This window comes from Acomys minous, assembly GCF_964271855.1.
Source record: "Acomys minous genome assembly, chromosome: 10".
In the NCBI taxonomy this organism is placed as follows: domain Eukaryota; kingdom Metazoa; phylum Chordata; class Mammalia; order Rodentia; family Muridae; genus Acomys; species Acomys minous.
The window spans coordinates 71128844-71144591 of NC_140491.1; the positions used below are offsets into that span (position 1 = coordinate 71128844).

The following is a 15748-nucleotide window of genomic DNA, read 5'->3' on the forward strand; positions in this document are numbered from 1 at the left end:
TGTGACAAGGCAAGAGAATGTAAAGTCTCCTGACCCTCTCTTCCCACTCCTTTTTTTTTTTTTAATTTTTATGTACACAGTGCTCTGTTTGCATGTGCACCTGCAGGTCAAAAGAGGGCATCAGATCACACTATAGACGGTCGTGAGCCGCCATGTGGTTCCTGGGAATTGAACTCAGGACCTCTGGAGGAGCAGTCAGTACCCTTAACCTCTGAGCCATCTCTCCAGCCCCACCACTCCTTTTAGGAGGGGACATCAACACTCAGAAAGCCCCAGTATGATGATCTTTTGCAAGCAGGCCTAGCTGAACTCCTGAAGACAGCAACAATATGGCTCAGAAGACAGTTCTGCACAACAACCTCTGACATCGCTATATGTGCCCACATACATACATACATAGATACACAATAAACAAACAAATAAACATAATTTTAAAACATTTAAAGATAAAAAAGAGTGGTGGTGAGTGGTGGTGGTACACACCTTTAATCCCAACATGTGGGAGGCAGAGGCAGGTAAATCTGAGTTTGAGCCAGCCTGGTCTATAAAATGAGTTCCAGAGCCGGGCGTGGTGGCACACGCCTTTAATCCCAGCACTTGGGAGGCAGAGGCAGGCGGATCGCTGTGAGTTCGAGGCCAGCCTGGTCTACAAAGTGAGTCTAGGACAGCCAAGGCTACACAGAGAAACCCTGTCTCAAAAAAAAAAAAAAATGAGTTCCAGAACAGCCAGGTCTACACAGAAAAAAACCCTGTCTTGAAAAAAAATCTATAAAATAATAATAATTATAATGTGATGAAGAAGATATTGATGACAAAAAAGAAAAATATTTGTTTCTAGAGGTACTGTTTTAATTATGATCCAACCCTTACACCAAGGCTTGTGGAAACATCACTGCTAGTCGAGGCTACCAACAAGACAAAGTTGCTCTCCATTGCAAACAAGTATTTAAGCAGTGATAACTAGGTAAATGAGCAATCTCTGAAACCAGCATCATCTGGCATCCTGCTGAGGGAGCAAGACTATTGAATATCCAGCTCTTTAATTGCTATAAGCATGGGAATATATTTCATTTATAAAGGAAATGCTTTTATGGAAATGAACTCAAAGAACAAGACATTACCTCAGCTGTGCAACTGTACAGAATACACCTTTATTTGACCTACTTTCTGAGGCAAAGAATGAGAGACAAGAATTTCACTTAATGTATAGTGAGCAAGTAAGTGAACGTGATGTGTTTGCATCTCTCTCTTCCCCCCCCCCCTCTCTCTCTCTCTCTCTCTCGCTCGCTCGCTCGCTCGCTCGCGCGCGCGCGCGCGCGCACGCGCGCACACACACACACACACACACACTGCATCTTGAATGGTTTCAGGGATTGACCTAACCCGGGCTTTGAGGGAATGAAGAAAAGACAGATACATGCACACAATATCTGGGTCCAGGTGGCCAGGGCTCTCTGATGGAGAAGCCACAGCACCCTGGAAGCTCAGCGTGTTTATGATATGCAGTTGAACGGGGCGGAGCGGCAGGGTTTACTATAAACAGCTGAACAAGGAGTCAGGTTTAGCTAATCATGGCAGGAGAGGTCTCTGTAGGGGAGCTGTCTTCTGGTTGTAAACATGGGGCAGGAGGGGGGATTTCTGCATACACTGTCAACATCCGTGCTTGGACCAGAGGAACGTTTCGCCATCTCTCTGAACCTCACCAGGAGAAAAAAAGCTTTGCCACTCTCACAGGGTTGTGGGGTCTTTGACATGGCCGTGACTATATCAACAAGACACTTTCACTCAAAACTTCCCTCGATCCTTACAGACACACACACACACACACACACACACACACACACACACACACACACTAAGTGTATGAGAGACACCTCAATCCTTACACATACACACACACTCTAAGTGTATGAGAGACACCTCAATCCTTACACACACACACACACACACACACACACAAAATGAGTGTATGGGAGAGACACAAAGCAATACTGAATACCTTTGCATAACAAAATAAAAATGCCAAAGAGCTGTTCATTATTTGTATATAAACAAGGAGACAGACCTCTCTATGGGCAGCCTGTTCCAGATGATAAACACCATCCCCCTGCACCCCCGTCTCAAATCCTGGGCTCCTCACCGGTCACCAGTCCTTTTCTAGGGACCCCTCAGTGAGGCTGTTTCCCCTTAATGCCCGTCTCACTGACACTGCTGGATTTCACTCTGTGCCTCTGAGGCTGTGCCCATGGCTCTAGAAGCCATCAGAGTCATCGCCTCAGTCATAATCTTAGCTCTCCTTTCTATTGCACAGGCCTTTATTTATCTCATTTACATATTATTAAAGCTAGTTCATGCGTTTCATTTTTAATAAGAAAAAAAGGTTTTTTTTAATTTTTAAAGTCATTATCTTATTATTAAATTTAACTCAGTCGTTAAAATTAAAAGTAAAATCAGATGGTTTATCTGATTAACCATCTTGAAGAGCAACTTTACCAGAAGGCAGAATGGTCTGACCTAGATATTCTTTCCCAAGAAAAACAACATTGAACACTAAGCAATGGTCCTTCCCATGGTAACGGAATTTTTAAAAATTTGTTATTTTTCTTAATTTTGTAATTCAATTAGAGAATGCCATTATCATGCTTGTCAATATTCTTTCTTGTTTATTAGCACATGTTAATGATACATAATAAAAGGTTTCATCACGGCATTCTCATCTATGTATACAATGCGTTTTTATCACAGTCCCACCACCATTGCCTCTCATGTTCCCCTCCCACTCCCATGGGTCCTCTTCCTCCTCCCACCCCATCTCCCTTCCACTCTGCTGTAGTGAGAATTTTAGTTTCTTTAAACACACAGAAATGTTATGGGAATATATTTTTGTTTTAGTCCCAGGTGTGGAATATGGGGCTGCTTCAGACTGTCCACAGCTGTTAACTGTGATTTGTCTCATGCTCTGGCAGGGGCTTGATTTTGCCAGCTGCATATAGTTTTTTTTTTTGGTTGGTTGGTTGGTTGGTTTTTATTTTTCTTTTGTTTTTGTTTTTTTGTTTTTTGAGACAGGTTTCTCTTTGTAACAGCCCTGGCTGTCCTGGGATTCACTCCGTAGACCAGGCTGGCCTCAAACTCAGAGATCCCCTGCCTCTGCCTCCCTAGTGCTGGAACTAAAGGCGTCCACCACCTCTGCCTGGCTTCTTACGGTATTTTCATACATACTTGGTTTGGGCTGAAATTTCCTCCCCTCCCCTAATCCCTTCCCCAATTCCCATTTATATCTCCCCCCCCCAATATTCCCCTTTTACTTTCATGTTACTTACGTTTTTTTTCTTAAGATTTATTTATTTATTATGTGCATTGATGTTTTGCCTGCATTAATGTCTGTATAAGGGTGCCAGATTTCCCTGGAACTGGAGTTACAGACAGTTGTGGGCTGCCATGTGGTTGCTAGAATTTGACCCTGGGCCCTCTGAAAGGACAGCCAATGCTCTTACCTACTGAACCATCTCTCCATCCCCATATTTTATTTTATTACCTTCTTTTTTCCTCTCTCATGAGCCCTTTTCTAGTTTCCTGGCATTTGCACACACTGACTCCTACACAGATACACATATATAAAAGCGAGAAGCTAAGATCCACAGATGAGAGAGAACGTGCCATGTTTGTCTCTCAGAGCCTGGGTTAGCTCATTTAATATAGTATTTTCTAGCTCCTTTCATTTTTAGGTGCCTCTGTTTCAGAGAGCCTTTTCTTCACTTGGCGTGGTGGTGCATGCTTTAATCCCAGCAGAAGCAGTCAGATCTCTTGAGGGTTCCAGGCCTCCCTGGTCTTAGTGTGTTCCAGGACAGCCAGTCCTACACAGTGAACTCTGTCTCAAAGAGGGGTAAAAAAAGATAGAACAAAACTCATGGGCTGGAGAGATGGCTCAGTGGTTAAGAGCACTGGCTGCTCTTCCAAAGGACCCGGGTTCAACTCCAAGCATCCACATGGCAGCTCACAACTGTCTGTGGTGGTCTTACACCCTCACACCAATGCACATAAAATAAAATTTAAATAAATTATTAAAAAAAAAAAGAAACCTCACAAGCCATCATGACCATCTCTAGGCAGAATGCATGGCAAGTACTCCCGAACTGCAACATTCACGCGCATACCCAGTCACAGCCAGGCAAGAACGCTGCAACTCTGTAACCCACGGACTATTAAGCACTGGCTTTGCAGGTGTGAGGGGGTTCCGGCTCCAGCACCATCTACACATACATTCTCACCACTCGGAGAAGATGTGATATAAAGATGCATCAATATAGCTGGGCGGTGGTGGCGCACGCCTTTAATCCCAGCACTCGGGAGGCAGAGGCAGGCGGATCACTGTGAGTTTGAGGCCAGCTTGGTCTACAAAGCAAATCCAGGACAGCCAAGGCTCACACAGAGAGACCATGTTTTGAAAAACCAGAGAGAGAGAGAGAGAGAGAGAGAGAGAGAGAGAGAGAGAGAGAGAGAGATCATAGTGTAAATGTCTGTGGTTTCAGATGGTCTTAGGGGAAAGAAAGGGTCATTTGATCCCCAAAGAGAGTGTGACCCACAGGTTGAGAACAGCTGTAACTAGAGAAACATTTATGTGGTGATGCACACCTTTGATCCCAGCACTTGGGAGGCAGAGGCAGGCGGATCGCTGTGAGTTCGAGGCCAACCTGGTCTACAAAGCAAATCTAGGACAGCCAAGGCTACACAGAGAGACCCTGTCTCAAACAAACAAACAAACAAATGTCCAGTGTTAAAAGGCCCCATAGCAAACTAGAAGTTACCTATCAGAAACAAACAAAAACTCTTTTGGCTTTTTTGAGACATGGTTTCTCTGTGTAGCCTTTGCTGTCATGGGGCTAGAGCTTTGTAGACCAGGCTGACCTCCAACTCACAGAAATTTGCCTACCTCTGCCTTCCGAGTGCTGGGATTAATGGCTTGTACTACCCACTGCCTGACTAAAAACAAAAAAAACAAACCACCACGCTTTTTTTTTTTTTTTTTTTTTTTGGTTTTTTTGAGACAAGGTCTCTCTGTGTAGCCTTGGCTGTCCTGGACTTACTTTGTAGACCAGCCTGGCCTCGAACTCACAGCGATCCGCCTGCCTCTGCCTCCCGAGTGCTGGGATTAAAGGCATGTGCCACCACGCCCGGCTTTTTTTTTTTTTTTTGAGACCAAGTTTCTCCATGCATCCTTGGCTACGCAACTACAGACAGAGCAGAGTACAATTCCACACAAGTCCATCTTGGTGAACCAGTAAGTTTTCTGTGTTTATTTACTGAGCCTGAGTGAGAGGGCTCACCTCTGAGACTCCGGGTAATCTCAGAACAGATGCACCTCCCAGCATAGACGATGGCGTCCTTCCCCAGAGTCCTTTTACAAACCGGGCAATGGTGGGGCACGCCTTTAATCCCAGCACTCAGGAGGCAGAAGCAGATGGATCGATATGAGTTCAAGGCCAGCCTGGTCTACAAAGCAAGTCTAGGACAGCTCAGGCTACACAGAGAAACCCTGTGTTGAAAAACCACACGCAAAAAAAAAAGTGTTTACATTTCCCCAGGAAAAGTTTACACAACAGCAGCTACAGCGTTTGCTACTTCCTGTTGCGCACTATGATTGTGGAAGAAAGGCTCCTCCACGGCACCCTGGCAACTTGCACATTTTCACACAGACTGTACAGTACACGTCTGAGTGACTGCTGTATCCGATACTTGGAAGAATGCCCTGCAATCCTTCTGGAAGGACTGAGTTTGCAGCCCTGCCTTGAGAGAGACCATCTGCCACTTTCCTTCTCTGTCCTGGGAGATTCACCAGGCAGCTTATCAGCTCCCAGGTTCTGAGACGGTATATGTCTTCCTAGGGCAGCCTCTCAGAACAAAACTACAGAATCCGCTCCGCAAACAGCAAAGCTATGGTCTTGTTTCAGCTCCTTAGGCGATGGGGGTGGGGGTGGGGGGGTGGGGGACAGTGGTCAGTGGCCTCTTCCGTCTGAGTATGGCTCTTTTTGATCTCTGAGATAATAGCCTTCGGGAGCTCATATCTTCAGGTGCTCTCCCTTTTGCTAAAATAAGAAACTGAATCTGAGGCCAGCCTGGCCTACAATGCGAGTCCAGGACAGCCAGGGCTACACAAAGAAACCCTGTCTTGAAAAAAAAAAAAATCAAACAAACAAACAAAAAAAACCCAAAACCAAACCAGGTGTGGTGACTCACACCTTTAATCCCAGCACTTGGCAGAGGCAAGTGGATCTCTGAGTTCGAGACCAGCCTGATCTACAAAGCAAGTCCAGGACAGCCAGGGCTGTTGCACAGAGACACCCTGTCTTAAAAAAACCAAAAAAAGAAAGAAAATCAAGAAGAGAGAGAAAGAAAAGAAAGAAAAAATGAAAGAAAAAAGAAACTGAATCCAAACTGGTACTAACACAATCTACCAACGACATGGGCCAGTACGCAGTTTCAAGACAATCAAATCGCTATCACCGTGAGTGACAGGCTGGGGATGTAGTCCAGTTGACAGAGGGCCTCGCTAGTATCCACACGGTCCTGAGACCAGTTCCCTAGCGCTGCATAAATTACAAAGCTGGATATGGTGCAGCACGGAATCCTTGCCCCCAGGAGGCAGAGGTGGGACCATCGGCTGTCAGCCATTCAAGGTCATCCTCACTAACATAGCAAGTTCAAAGGCAGCCTGGGCAGAAAAAGATCTCTGTGGATAAGACAGTGAGAGACAGGGGAGGCGAAAAAGTCAGAAAGCCCCAGCATGATTGACCGCATTAGGTTAAAGCAAATTGCTTTTGACGGCGGTCTGAGGGTCACCATTGCTGTGATGACACACCGTGACCAAAAGCATGACGGGGAGAAAAGAGTGTATTTGGCTTACACTTTCACATTGCTGTTCACCATCAAAGGAAGTCAGGACAAGAATTCCAACAGGGCAGGAACCTGGAGGCAGGAGCTGCTGCAGAGACCATGGAGGGGTGCTGCTGACTGGCTTGCTCCCCACGGCTTGCTTAGCCTGCTTTCTTTCTTTCTTTCTTTTTTTTTTTTTTTGGTTTTTCGAGACAGGTTTCTCTGTGTAGCCTTGGCAGTCCTGGACTCACTTTGTAGACCAGGCTGGCCTCGAACTCACAGCGATCCACCTGCCTCTGCCTCCCAAGTGCTGGGATTAAAAGCGTGCGCCACCACCGCCCGGCTCAGCCTGCTTTCTTATAGAGCCTAGGACTACAAGCCCAGGGATGGCATGTTGGGGGGGGTGGCACAGGCCTTTAGTCTTAGCACTTGGGAGGTGGAGGCAGCAGATCTCCGAGTTCAAGGCCAGCCTGGAAACCTCGCCCCCCCCCACACACACACACAAAAGCCCTACGGGCTTGCTCACAGCCTGATCTTACAAAGGCATCTTTCAATTGGGGTTCCCTCCTCTCAAGTGACTTTAGTTTGTGTCAAGTTAACATAAAACTATCCAGCATAGTGGCTTCTGTAATTTTGTAAAGGTTTTGCTTCTAAATTACTTCCTGAGTTACTGTCCCAGGGTCTATTTTGATTTGTTCCGGTGGAGATTTCATATGCAGGCTAGTGCCAGCAACAGTAGTAACCAACTATGTCATGCAATTAAAAAAAAAAACATTTATCTGGGGCTGGAGAGATGGCCTTGAACTCACACCGATCCACCTGCCTCTGCCTCCTCAGTGCTGGGATTAGAGGCATGCGCCACCACACCTGGCTCAGTCTCTGATCTTAAATAACACCTTAATTCTGTAACCTGCCAAATTATACTTGAGAGTAATTTTCACTGACATTAACCCTTACCCCATGATGGTGGTTGAAATCAAAATGGAGTTTCTTTTTTTTTTTTTTAATATTTATTTATTTATTATTATGTATACAGAGCTCCGCCTGCATGTACATCTGTAGGCCAGAGGAGGGCGTCAGATCACATTATAGATGGCTGTGAGCCGCCATGTGGTTGCTGGAAATTGAACTCATGACCTCTAAAAGAACAGTGAGTGCTCTTAACTACTGAGCCATCGCTCCAGCCCCCAAAACGGAGTTTCTTATGTCAACTTTAACAGAAAATAAAGCCAAGAGGTTATGCAAAAATGGCTCTCATGAATGACTTCCTCATAGTTACTGTTACAAAAGACTCTTCCATGACCACATCTTGATAAAAAACCTCCATGGGCGCAAGCAAAAACACATCTACCCAGCAGCTGTCCTCTGGCTTGTTGCTTGGAGATATCTCCCGCAGTCTCTCTGCATTAGCCTTGGAAACCTCCCCCTGAAACATGGCTATAGTATTATCCATCTGTAAGGCAACCCTCTCCTTTCCTCCTAGGAGTGCTATTCCCAGATAAAACCAGCTTTTACTGCAACCTCAGAGTTCCACTCAAGAGGGAGGAGTTTTTGCTGGGCTGCGGTAGCACATGCCTTTAATCCCAGTGCTCAGAAGGCAGAGGCAGTTAGATCTCTGAGTTCAAGCCCAGCCTGGTCTACAATGCGAGTCCAGGAGGCTACACAGAGAAACCCTGTCTCAAAAAACCAAAAATAAATAAATAGAAGAAGAAGAAGAAGAAGAAGAAGAAGAAGAAGAAGAAGAAGAAGAAGAAGAAGAAGAAGAAGAAAGAAAGAAAGAAAGAAAGAAAAAAAAGGAAAAACAAAGGGAAGGCCAGGCATGGTGGTGCATGCCTTTAATCCCAGCACTCAGGAGGTAGAAGCAGGCAGATCTTTGTAAGTTCGAGGCCAGCCTGGTCTACAAAGAGAGTCCAGGACAGCCAAGGCTACACAAAGAAACTCTGTCTCAAACAAAAACAAAAACAAAAACAAAAAAACAAAACAAAAAAACCCAGTTCATCACAGAAGTTTTCACTCTCTGAACACCACTTGACCTTCAAGCATCTCTTCTCTTCTCTTCTCTGTGTGTGTGTGTGTGTGTGTGTGTGTGTGTGTGTGTGTGTGTGTGTGTGTATCATAGGCGAGGTTCACTCTTGCATCTGGAGCCAGAAATCAATGTCTGCTTCCTTTTGAGACAGTGTCTCCCACTGAAGCCTGAGCCTGCCTCTGCCTCTGCAGACTGGCTGGCCAGGATCCCCATGTGTCTGCCTCCCCAGCACTGGGAACAGGGTTGAGCTCAGGGGCGCATGTTTGCACAGCACGCTTTTTTGTGGCCTCAGCCATCTCCTCAGTCCCGCCCCCCACATTTTCATCCTGTAAATGCTTCCTGTACCTAGTCCTTGAAGTAGCCTCCTGTGACCTTGCTGTACGTAGGCATTCACCGGAAGCAGGTGGAGGAGCACACACTCACCCACCCACGATGCCTTGGCACACAGATTCCCAGCCAACCAGTTTCCATCAGAAGAAGCTCAGCCGTGTAACTCAAACCAGAACAGAATCAACATCCGTCCAGGATCCTGGCTTTCAGGGATGAGTCAGGACCCAGAGCGGAGAAGACAGACATCACACTAGTTAGCTCAGCAGTGAGAACTGGCTACAGGCAATGGGTTAAGCATGCATCAGAGGTCTGAGAAATAAAAATGAACAGCTAACCAGGGAAGGCAGTAATGTGGAAAGAAGGCACTAGCCTTGGGCAGGCTGGGGGAGGGGAGAGTTTGGAGACACCTAGATCTAGAAACTTAGAATGAGGGCCCACTGTAGTTTTGGGGAGGATGGATTATATTTCTATTAGTATTACTGACACCCCTCCCCCCTTTTTTAACATCAGTGGTGGCCAGTGGTGGTGTACACCTTTAATCCCAGCACTCAGGAGGCAGAGGCAGGTGGACCTCTGTGAGTTCAAGGCCAGCCAGGTCTACAGAGCAAATTCCTGAACAACCAGGGGTACACAGAGAAACTCTGTTTTTTGTTTGTTTGTTTTAAAGATGTATTTATTATTAATACAGTATTCTGCCTGCATGTGTGTCTGTACGCCAGAAGAGGGCACCAGATCTCACTATAGATGGTAGATAGAATACTAAATTAAACAATCAACTCTATTAGGATATATTCCATAAAAAATAACACACACACACACACACACACATTTCAGATATACAGTTTGCTAAGTTCTGGCAAAGACACAGATCTGTGAACCACCCCATCAGGTGCTTTACCTATTACTAGATTCCACACAGGGGATGGAGCCATGAAGATTTTATCTCTGCAGCCCAGGACCCAGCACAGCACTGAGCACCGTCTGATGAGGGAGACAGCAGTGAGTGCCGCCAGAAACACAGCTCCATACGGCATCTTTGAAGCCAAAAACCCTGCGGAAGAGAGATAGCACCAAGATATGCAAAGACGCCTGTTGTACACAGGTTGACTCCTCCCAGCCCAAGAACACTTGGCTGCCCCTGAAAAAGCTAACCAGTGTAAAGGAGAAGTGGCAGCATCACAAGATGGCCGCTTGGTCACCTTGGCAGTTTACCTTGATTGTCAACCTGAACCGGCTGAGACAGCCTACAGGAGGGGTAAAGAACACCTCTGGGTGTGCCTGTCAGTGTGTCCAGAAACAAATAGATGATGAAAGCTCCGCTCTGGCCTTCCCTCCCTCTGGCCAGAGTGTGAACAGCTCCACGCTCCCACAATGCCTCTAGGGCTGAGCCATAAGAAATCTTTGCCTTGGGCTGGAGAGATGGCTCAGCGGTTAAGAGCACTGCCTGCTCTTCCAAAGGTCCTGAGTTCAATTCCCAGCAACCACATGGTGGCTCACAACCATCTATAATGCGGGTGTATATGCAGGCATGTATACATAATAAATCTTTAAAAATACAAGGCTACACAGAGAAACCCTGTCTCGAAAAACCAAAATAAACAAATAATAAATAAAAATACAAAATAAAAAGCCAGGCTATAATCCCAGCACTCTGGAGGCAGAGGCAGACAGATCGCTGTGAGTTTGAGGCCAGCCTGATCTACACAGCCAAGGCTAAATGGAGAAACCCTGTCTCAAGAAACTCTGAGAGAGAGAGAGAGAGAGAGAGAGAGAGAGAGAGAGAGAGAAAGAGAGAGAGGAGATTTAAACCAGACTTGGTGGTGCACACCTTTTTCTCCCCTCTCCACCCCCGAGACAGGGTTTCTCTGTGTAGCTCTGGCTGTCCTAGAACTCACTCTGTAGACCAGGCTGGGCTCAAAGAGATCCACCTGCCTCTGCCTCCCAAGTGCTGGGATTAAAGGTGTGCGCCACCACCTCGGCTAAATAAAATCTTAAACAAACAAACAAACAAACAAGCAAATGAGATCTCACCTCCCTGGACATGAGCTTTGAACTGAATGTCCGAAGCACACAACACAGAGCAGAGCTGCTGAGGATTCAAGAAAGCATTGGCAGGCGTGGTGGCACAGACAGACCTTTAATCTCACCACTCCGAAGGCAGAGGCAGGAAGGTCTCTGCAAGTTCAAGGCCAACCTGGCCTACAGAGAGAATTCGAGGACAAGCAGGGCTATTTCATAGCGAACCCTGTCTTGAAAAACCAAAAAAAAAAAAAAAAAAAAAAAAAAAGAAAGAAAGAAAAAAGAAAAGAAATAAAGCCTGAGCGTGGCTCAGGCCATTGTCTGGCACCTGTTAATTGCAGTGCAACTTGGAACAGCTGCTTCAAATTATGTGCTAACCACGCTGCATTTCTGCATTTCCCACAGGTCTCGGAATTTCACACAGTCACATTCTGATGCTGCCAGTCTGATTTTACACCCAACCTGCAGATTCCAAGTGCCTTTCCCTGTGCACTGATGGTGGGTCTCAAGGTCTGTGGCTGAAGGCTGACCCCAGATGCTGGCAAGTGTCCAAGGCAATAGACCCTGGAGACCAAGTGAGCTGACCTTGCTCTGGCCAACTCTAAGCTGCAATACTCTGTGCAAAAGCCTTCTGAACGTGGAGCTCTGCAGGAGAAGCTGCCTCAGCGTTGGGTGAACTGAGTTCTACTGCCTCCCCATGGCCACAGGGAGAACTACATTTCTTTCTTTTTCTCTTTCTTTTGGTTTTTCGAGACAGGGTTTCTCTATGTAGCCCTGGCTGTCCTGGACGCACTTTGTAGACCAGTCTAGCCTTGAACTCACAGAGATCCGCCTGCCTCTGCCTTCCCGAGTGCTAGGTTTAAAGGTGTGCGCCACCTCGTCCAGTTGAATCCACATTTCTTAGCTTGAAACCAAATATAATAAACCTAATATATGAGCCATTTTCTCATTTAACTGGTATTCTTTGGATTGAGTTACATGTGTTAGAAATGTTAGAGAAGCCAGGCGTGGTGGCCATGGTCAGAAGACAGCCTTTGGTTCTCTGTGCTTTCATTGGAGTTCCACCAGTTGAACACAAATCGTCAAGTTTGTGCAACAAGCTTTTACCCTCTTAAGGCATCTCAGCCCCAGCCCCTCCCCTCCTTTTTTTTCCCCCCTCTCTTTAAAGACTGAGGCTAGCTTTCCTCCCCCTAAGGAGTTTCTCTGTGTTATCCTTGGCTGTCCTGGACTTCCTTTGTAGACCAGGCTAGCCTCAAACTCACAGCTCTCTGCCTGCCTCTACCTCCCGAGTGTTGGGATTAAAGGTGTGCACCACCATACCTGACTGTTCTGGTTTTTAAGACTTGTGTTATGTTGGTGTATGTGTGCCTGCCACATGCATGCAGCCCCTCCCTATTTACTTCTTAGGTTTTTAGGCACTACAAGATTTCATGTAGCGTAGGCCCACTTCCAGCTTGCTCAGTAGACTAGGATGACCTTGGTCCTTTGACCTCCAACTCCCAAGTGCTCGGATCACAGACATAAGCCATTGCACTGCAGCAGACACATTATTTTTTCTTTTTGGTTTTTTTTTTTTTTTTTTTTTTTTGAGACAGGGTTTCTCTGTGTAGGCCTGGTTGTCCTGGAACTATTGACCAGACTGGCCTTGAACTCAGAGATCCCCCTGTCTCTGCCTCAAGAGTGCTAGGACCAGGCTGGAGAGATGGCTTAGGGGTTAAGAGCACTGCCTGCTCTTCCAGAGGTCCTGAGTTCAATTCCCAGCAACCACATGGTGGCTCTATAATAAGATCTTGCTCCCTCTTCTGGCCTGCATGTGTACATGCAGGCAGAGCACTATATAATAATAAAGATAGCTATTTAAAAAAAAAAAAAAAAGAGTGCTGGGACCAAAGGTGTACGCCACCACATCCAGCTTGGTTGACTTTTGTGACATGGGTCTGTCCCTCTGTCATCTGGCTGTACCTCCTCTACAGTCTAGGTCTTATCTGGCTCCTCCTTCCTCTGGAAAAATCTAGGTTCTCAAGGGTCTTTAAAGCTAGCCTCAGTCAGCTGGGCGTGGTGGCGCACATCTTTAATCCCAGCACTCGGGAGGCAGAGGCAGGCTGAAAGCTGTGAGTTCAAGGTCAGCCTGGCCTACAAAGTGAGTCTAGGACAGCCAAGGCTACACAGAGAAACCCTGTCTCAGAGGGGGAAAGCTAGCCTCAGTCTTTAAAGAGAAAAAAAAGGGGGGGGGAGGGGCTGGGGCTGACATGCCTTAAGAGGGTAAAAGCTTGTTGCACAAACTTGACGATTTGTGTTGAACTGGTGGAACTCCAACGAAAGCACAGAGAACCAAAGGTTGTCTTCTGACCATGGCCACGGTCAGTGCACACCTGTAATCCCAGCACTCTGGGAGGCAGAGGAAGGCGGATTTCTGGGACTCCGGGATAGCCAAGGCTACAGAGAAACCCTGCCTTAAAACCCTCTCCCCCAGAAGAAAAACAAACAAACAAAACAACAAACAAAAGCTGTCTTCTGGGGCTGGAGAGATGGCTCAGAGGTTAAGGGCGCTGGCTGCTTTTTCAAAGGTCCTGAGCTCAATTCCCAGCCACATGATGGTTCACAACCATCTGTAATATGATCTGATGCTCTCTTCGGGTGTGCAGACACACATGCAAACAGAGCATGGTATACATAATAAATAAACTTTTTTAAAAATTTTGTCTTCTGACTTTTTACACATACATGTGCTGGGGCATGTGTGCCCACCGGTATGTCATACACACACATTCACACACTAACTACATAAAAAGTTTCTAGAATTGTGTGTTTATGAGCAAAATGCTACAACAGGAAGTGCAGCCTTTCGGCAGAGCCTGGTGGTGAGAGGCCCACATAGGGGGCCAGGAAAGGGGCGGGGGAGGTCAGTGCAGAAGAGGGAAGAAGGCGGCTAGTGGCTGTGACTGTAACCCAGTAGCACCCCGCATCTCACCACCAGCCTAGCCACAGCGGAGTAGGCCACAAGGGCTGAGCTCAGCTCAGTGCTACAGGGCTTGCCTACAATGAGGGGGGTAGTCGGAGAGGAGAGGCAGGAACACAGGCAAGACAGGACCTCCCTTCCCTATCTAACAGCACCAGAGGCCTGGCTCCCTCGGGAAGCATCATCCATCAAAGCAAGCGTAGTCTCAGAGATTTGGTGAGGCCTCACGGGACTTGAGTGACAGAACCTAGCCTCAGAGCCCAGGTCTCAAAGTGAAGGCAATGGCCACCATTTTGATGCTCACATTAATACTTCAAAGACTGAGGGAACAAAGTGAAGGGGTTGGGGCGGGGGGAGGGGGGGGATCATTTAGAAAACTTCTGAAGCCAGCTCTAGGGACCCAGACTGTCCATCTGAAAGCGACAGTCATGCAGAGGTAACTTGTGTGCCAGAGCAGCAGCCCTCCGGGTCTTGGGTTCCACCTCTTCAATTCTACCAAGACTTGGCCGAAGTGGGTCCCACAGCTGTACTGGTTAAAAGCCTGAAATGGGGCTGGGCATGTGGCGCAGCGAGCAGTGTTTGCCTGGCATGCAGAACGGCCCAGGTTGGATCTCCGACATCATGTAAACCAGATGTGGTGGTGCACACTTCTAATCCAGCAATCTGTAGGGAACAGCAGGACCAAAAGCCTTAGGTCATCCTTGGCTACACGAGTCTGAGTCTATCCTGGACTGTGTGTGACTTAAGGTCATGGTCAGGCAAGACTTAAAAGTTAGACCTAAAGTCACGTAAGCTGATGCAGGCCCCCTCTAGTAGGCTGAAGCTAGTTCCCAAACAGGCCTTCCCTAGCACAGACCATGTCACTGTCACCTGACTGTAGCGCAGCCCTGACATACAGTTAACTTGGTTAATCTTGGGAGCCATGCTGATCCATGCAGGCACCCCAGCCCCACTGCCCAGCTCAGCCCCAAAGAAGACACCTGCCGGTCAGCCACTGTGGTACCGGGGCTGCGCTAAGAACACAAGGGCAAGAGTTCAGGATCTGTGCAGTAAGAAACTGACAGGCTGAGGGGGGTGGGGCCATATTAACTAAAAGTCCCACCAACGACTGTCCAGTGCAGATGGGAAGTGGATGCACCCAACAAGCCTGTTGTGAAGGGCCTAACCTTGAAGGGCTGCTGCAGGCAAGAAAGGCTGCTGAGCCCGGGAGGTGGGGGGGGGGGGATGGGGGGGCAAGTAGGGCTGGGGGAGGGGGGAGTAGAAGGAAGACAAAAGAGGAAGAAGTGTAGGAGGAAGAATTGGGAGAGGAGGAGAAAGAGTAGTCCCGGTTACTGGCTAAGCACAGAGAGCAGCCATGGGCCAGGCATGGTTGCCATGGGTGTGCTTTCCAAGCTGGCGTTGAGGACACCCAGTCTTGGGCACACAGGAAAGGACCAGTGTACCACGGCCCCTGCCCTCTTGTCCGGACACATCTAGTCCTTCCAACCAGTGAGTGGCTAGGGAAGCACAGATGCTTGTTGGAGGCCACGGGTGGGGGTGGAGGA

At 47.4% G+C, this 15748-nt stretch overlaps 1 protein-coding gene across 1 annotated transcript in view; it reads right to left on the minus strand.

Annotated features, from left to right (window-relative positions):
- Window positions 1–15748, minus strand: part of RALGPS1 (Ral GEF with PH domain and SH3 binding motif 1) — a 293692-nt gene that overhangs the window by 249988 nt on the left and 27956 nt on the right. The window contains exon 2 of the mRNA XM_084799382.1: window positions 10125–10277. The gene's annotated coding sequence lies outside the window, so the exon portion shown is untranslated. The remainder of the gene's footprint in view (window positions 1–10124; window positions 10278–15748) is intronic.